At 39.9% G+C, this 6000-nt stretch overlaps 1 protein-coding gene across 2 annotated transcripts in view; it reads left to right on the top strand.

The window, feature by feature from the left end:
• The first annotated feature begins 1422 nt into the window (after positions 1 to 1422).
• A1CF (APOBEC1 complementation factor) overlaps positions 1423 to 6000 on the top strand; it is a 102656-nt gene continuing 98078 nt past the window's right edge. For both annotated transcript variants that reach the window (XM_074232270.1, XM_074232269.1), the window contains exon 1: positions 1423 to 1511. The gene's annotated coding sequence lies outside the window, so the exon portion shown is untranslated. The remainder of the gene's footprint in view (positions 1512 to 6000) is intronic.

Here is a 6000-nt window from a genome sequence, read left to right as displayed (position 1 = left end):
AATGGAAGCTCCTGGAGAATAGGATCTGGATTATTCTTCTCTGTGAATCTCTAATGACCAGATTGACATATAACAAATGAAATTTTTATATTGAAATGAATTTAAAGTGGGAAATAAACAGTTCTGGTATAATAGAAGAGAGGGATTTAGTCAGGAGACGTGGGTCCAAATCCCCAAGCTCTTTCATCTATTTGTTGGATGACTTACTTATGAACATCAATTAGCTCACCCAGAAAATTAGGAGATTGGGTCAAATGACCTTAAAATCCTGTGACCAAATGGCTTTCTAGGTCTGTAGTCCTCTCTTTAGCCCCAACTCATAGAATTTCCAATCTACTATGGTATGCCTTTCCTGATACCCTCCCTACCAATTATTAGCCCTCCCTTCTCTTGGCATTATTTATATTAATTTATATACCCTTTATATTTATGGATCTATGTAATGTTGTATCTCCCACAAGGGAATAGAAGTTTCTAGGGCAGAAGCTAATTTTAACTTCCTATTCCCTGTATTCAGATGTAAGTCCATAGGTAGTAGGCACTTAATAGGTCCTTAATAAATATTTGTTGATCATAGAATCTTGCTTAATGGCAAGAAGGAACCCTAGAGGTCATTTAATACATATAAAGACACTGAGGCAAAGAGCAAGGAGGTGACTTGTCTAATGTCAAATCAAATTTGGAACTGAGTAATTTACCCCAGAGGTTTTGAGCAATGTTGAACCAGGGTTTCTGGTCTCCCTTTTCTAGTAGAGAACTATCTATTCTCTTCACTCCAAAGGTAAATATAAGCCCTTCTTTATGTTTTTCCTCTGACCTCATAGACAGTGGGGTTCATAGTCATCTTTGTACTTACTGTACCCTTGCATTCACCTTTCCCCAGCATCTACTCTATTTAGCATAGTGTACTTAGATCCTATCTGAGAAATGGGTAGCCTGGTCTAGCTAAGAGTTCTTCTTATGGTAAACCTGTAAATGTCCAGAGCTTGGAATCAGAAAGATCTGAGTTAAAATCTGACCTTTGATTCATGATAGTTGTGTGATTTTTTTCCCCTCTCCAAAATAGTGGGTTGGACTATCACATGGCATCAACTAGGTGGACTAGCTGTGTGATCCTCTATTGGTTTAAAGTAAGAAAGGTTTTCCTCAAAGTAATGCTTGATTTCCGATAAGAACTTTAGGGTTCCCTGTGTTGGAACTGGTGGACTTCAAAATGATCAAATTTGGGATGACTTGTTTTTCCAACAAAATTCAGCGGCTTTGGTAAACAATTGTGGCTTCGTAACTTCTGTCTGGCTCTAGTGACCTGATTGAGCTGGTCAAAGGGCTGCTGGGACAGGGGAGATAGTCTGAGTTAATGTTTAACTTCCTGAGATTCTAAACCAAACTCAAAGGCACTGAACCTTTGGAGTTTGATATGATGAATAGGGAATAAGCAGAGCGACACGTTGCTGCCAATTCTCCATAACCAAGAAACGAGTTTCCGGGTGGGAATCGCTGGAAGGGCTCAGGTATGGTACCTGGGCTTTGCTTCTTGCCATTTGAATTCTTTGAATCTATGTAGTGGGTGAACAGTGGGCACTGGGTGAGGGCATCTCGGAGCCTCATTGGGACTAAAAAGGGCTATGGACCAATGATCATATTGAGTCTTGTTCTCCCTGAAGGAGAACGTGGCTCTGGACACTGTGTCATTAGGTATTAGGATGATTGGCCCTTTGACTGACAGTGTGGAGCACATTTCTGAGAAGTGACAAAAGGATTGACTTGTCCCTTTGGGGAATGGCCCACCCATAGTAGTGAATAGCAGGGTGGCCTGCAGACCTGCTCTCTTGGAAATATTAATTAAGTGAGGATTCAAGTGACTCGCCATTGTAATTCCCCTTTAGGTCCCCAGTTCCCAAACTCTGCCTCCAACTTCCAAATAGTTACTGACTCCTCAATGTTCCCCTCCTCACTCTGAGGCTATATAATTGACTTCTCTGCTACAGCAGAGCCCAGCACATAAGGTGTTTATTCAGTGCTTAGTGGTTAAAAGAGATAGTATAGGACTTGTCGGCAGCAAAATCTGGGTTCAAATCTTGCCTCTGAAACTTCTTCACTGTGTAGACCCTGGAAAATAATGTCTGAGCTCCAATTTTTCTGCCTGAAAAATGGAGCTGTTAAAAAAAACTATAGCACTTCTCTTAAATGGTTATTGGGAGGCTCAAGTGTATTTAGAGGTTTTGAAACCCCTGAGGCTGTTCTCTGTCACTTGTATCGTTGTGTGCCTTAGAAATTTCTTCTGGGGGTAAGGAGACAACAATTTTGTGAGGCAATTATTATTACTCCATTTTATAGAAGAGAATACTGAGGCATAGGGAGGTTCAGGGACTTACCTAGAGTCACACAACCAGTATGTGATGAAACCCAAACCAGAATGAACCCCGTTCTCCAAATGATAAGACAGTTGTACCCTGCTGGATAATTATTACCAGCAATAAAAATTATTATTTTATTCTTGTCATTCTTCTAAAGGTATTGCCAAAAATCTCCCTCTGCACAAAAAAAAAAAAATGAATGCCCTTAAAAGGAACACTTTCTACTTATGCCAAATAAATAAATGGATAAATGAAGAAGTGGACCATGGGATATGGTGGGAGAAAGTTTGCTTTGGAGTTGTTAAAGCTTAGATAGGTTGGGCTAATCATTAGATGGTCTTCTTCCAGTGGGTTCTGGCTAGCAGTGTCACCTCAGAGAGCTTTGACACAATATTCTCCCTTGAAAAAGAAAGACTGAAGTCATCAGCCTCCTTGGTGAAAGCCAGATTATACTTTTAAAAATTGTTATCATTAGCCTGAGTTGGGGAATATTCTAGGAAGCCCCAAAAGTCCCAATGTGAGATTCCCCCATGTGGACTGGTTTTGAGCCTGCTGATCACTTGTAGACAGTTTATTTCAGTCTGGTCTAAGAGGAAGTATGTTTTCTAGCATCACCCCCAAAGAGACCCACTAAACATACTAAGGGCCTTCCACTTCAAGGCTGATTTATAATTTGGTGGGTATAACAAAAGCATTCTGGCTACCTAATTTAGGACTACATCTAGGTCTTTTGTGAGCTTCTGGAAAGTAATTGTTTCATTCTTTGCGTTTCCCTGGGGTCTAGCTCCTAGTAGAGATCTAATAAATCTGCAATTGTTTGACTGATAACAGAAATATGACGTGCTTCTCCAAGTGCCCAGGCTTTCCCATGTCAAAAGTTTGAGACAAACATGCAAGTTGTCATTCAGCTGCTTCATTTGTGTCCAACTCTTCATGACCCCATTTGGGGTTTTCTTATCTTTGGAGTGGTCTACCATTTCCATCTCCCACTCGTTTTGCAGATGAGGAAATTGAGGCAAAGAGGGTTAAGTAACTTGCCTAGGGTCACATAGCTAGTAAGTATCTGAGGTCAGATTTGAACCCCGGTCTTCTTACTCCAAGCCTGATGCTCTATCTACTGTGCCACCTAGCTGCAAACCATAGTTCTATTTTATGGGATTGTAATTTCTGGAGAGATATTGAAAATACCTGGATACTACTGTCAGGTTCCTCCCCTGCTCATTATCCAGCAAGATGGGGAAGAAGGGAGGGTGTCTTAAGAATTGCTTCAGCTCAGGGAATTCATGTTATGCTTCATAACTTCGATGCATTTCTCTTTCCCTTGGCATTGAAAATTATATCTTCTAACTATCTATCTTCTGGTAGAGTTCTTAACCATGTTGTCCCTTTGATACTCCAAAGAAGACCCTCCAAAATGCTAGAGATCTTCCTCTAAAGCCTATCACAGCCCATGGGGACCAGAGTACCAGGGTGTTCTTCCATAATCATTCTCTCTTGCTACATGCCTAGATTACTTCCTTTTCTGGTCCATTATTTCCTCTCACAATTGGACAGTCAGTCCATTGGGCACTCCTTATTAACATGAATCGTTTTCATTTCTGTCTAAGTGCCCAGGAAAGCAGCATCTAGTAGGAGCCTAATAAATGCTCATTTAAAAAAATGAATGAATTAGACCATAATTACTTAAATATGGGCCAATGGCCAATAAGTTGGACCAGAGTTAAGTAGGAGGCAAAAGGTGCGTTGGCTTGAATTCAGGAACCTGACCAGTGCTTCCAGTGGCCTCAACCTGCTTCCTGGCACAAGGACCCATCTCTTCAATACAAATATAATCCGGATAATATGACATAGCTGAAAACCTGGCAACATCATAATCACCAACGAATCAAAGTCAAGGATGACCCATAGAGTAGTGGAGACCTCATACCATTGGCACAGGGTGTTTTCCATGTCCTTATCTGGTCTACTTCCCACTTAGCTAACTTCATAGTTAATATTTCACATACATCCACATAAAATAATATAATTTGAAGAGAACTATCACAAAAATTATTACCAAAGTTATAACTATTAAGTACGATCCCAGATTTGGATAGATTTTTTTTTTAGGTTTTTGCAAGGCAAACGGGGTTAAGTGGCTTGCCCAAGGCCACACAGCTAGGCAATTATTAAGTGTCTGAGGCCGGATTTGAACCCAGGTACTCCTGACTCTAGGGCCGGTGCTTTATCCACTGCGCCACCTAGCCACCCCATGGATAGATTTTTAAGGAAAATATTCAGTCAGTCAAAAATATTATTTGTTCTGGGATCCAAAAGATTCCACAGTGATGTGTGAAAGGTTATTCCCACATCAGGATGATAAAAATGATCTCTTTTAAAACTTATATAAATAAATTTAGAGGGATAGCACCCAACCTATAACAACTTCATAGTATTAATTGTGAAGCATGCCTTCCAGCTCTAAAGAAAGCTAGGTGGACTTTGGACATTTATAACACATATACTATTAATACATAGCCAATATATTGACTTTTTAGCCTGGTTCAGTTTCTTTATTCCAAATATTCATCAAAAATGTTGTCCTCTGATGTAGAATGTATCAGACACCATAAGGGAACCTGATACAATGGATAAAGAGCTAAAGAGCTAACCGTAAAACCAGAAAGACGAGGTTCTACTACAGCTACATATTGGCTGTATGTTACTTAACATCTCTGTCTTCTGGGCTACTTACTATGACTACCAGTTGGAGAAAGTACTGAACTGCACTGGTGGAGGAAATCAACTACCCAGGAGTTCCCTACACTACTAAAATAATAGTTCCAGTCCCTCTCCTTTTTTGTTACTAGGAAGTTTTCAGCTGAGGCAAGGTATCATTGGGAAGTGACAATTATATATGCTTTTAAAAGGCAAATAAGGTTTTTCTTTAAGAAAAGATGAAATCAAAAGGTTCTTGAAGTCTGCTATGGTTCCTGGGGATTAGTACTGTTGTCCAATGGTTTGCCTTGCATTTTGTGCTTCTGAGTAGCTCCATTAGCTCAAATAAGGCAGTATGGATCGACAAAGGATAAACATTATCTGTTATCTTATTCATGTAACCAGGTTCCTCTAAAGAGCAGTTCCAATAGGCACAACTCTTCCCAGGGAAAGCAAGTAGAAAGGAGAAACTCACTTTCCCTTCTCTATATTAAATCAAATTCCTCTTCCCCTTAAGAGATGCTTTTATTCTGCTATCAACTCTTTTGCCATGATGCAGAATAGAAGGGAAATACCCAGGCCAGGGTATTTTGATCCCTGTGATAATCATGGAAGTGAAATTCTCTTAAAATAAGCTCTCTTTAGGTAATTGTATTGTGTGAATGGGAAACACATGGCTCAGCTATTCACCAAAATAGGGGAAGGCTATTGTTTTACATGATTTTCATTTTAATTTAGGATGGGATGGAAAAGAGACTGTAGGATTTTCAATGTCCTGTCCATCCATTGCCCTGATGTGGTGTTCCAAAATCTGTCAATCTATTAGTATTAAATCAAGACAGATTTAGAGCTGAAAGGGACCTTAGAGATGACTTACTCCAACACATAATTTACAGATGAGGAAACAGAGGTTGAGAGTAAGGAAGAGTTATGTCCCATGTCATAA

Source organism: Macrotis lagotis, chromosome 4 (genome assembly GCF_037893015.1).
Source record: "Macrotis lagotis isolate mMagLag1 chromosome 4, bilby.v1.9.chrom.fasta, whole genome shotgun sequence".
NCBI lineage: Eukaryota > Metazoa > Chordata > Mammalia > Peramelemorphia > Peramelidae > Macrotis > Macrotis lagotis.
This window is presented reverse-complemented; position numbering and strand designations above follow the sequence as displayed.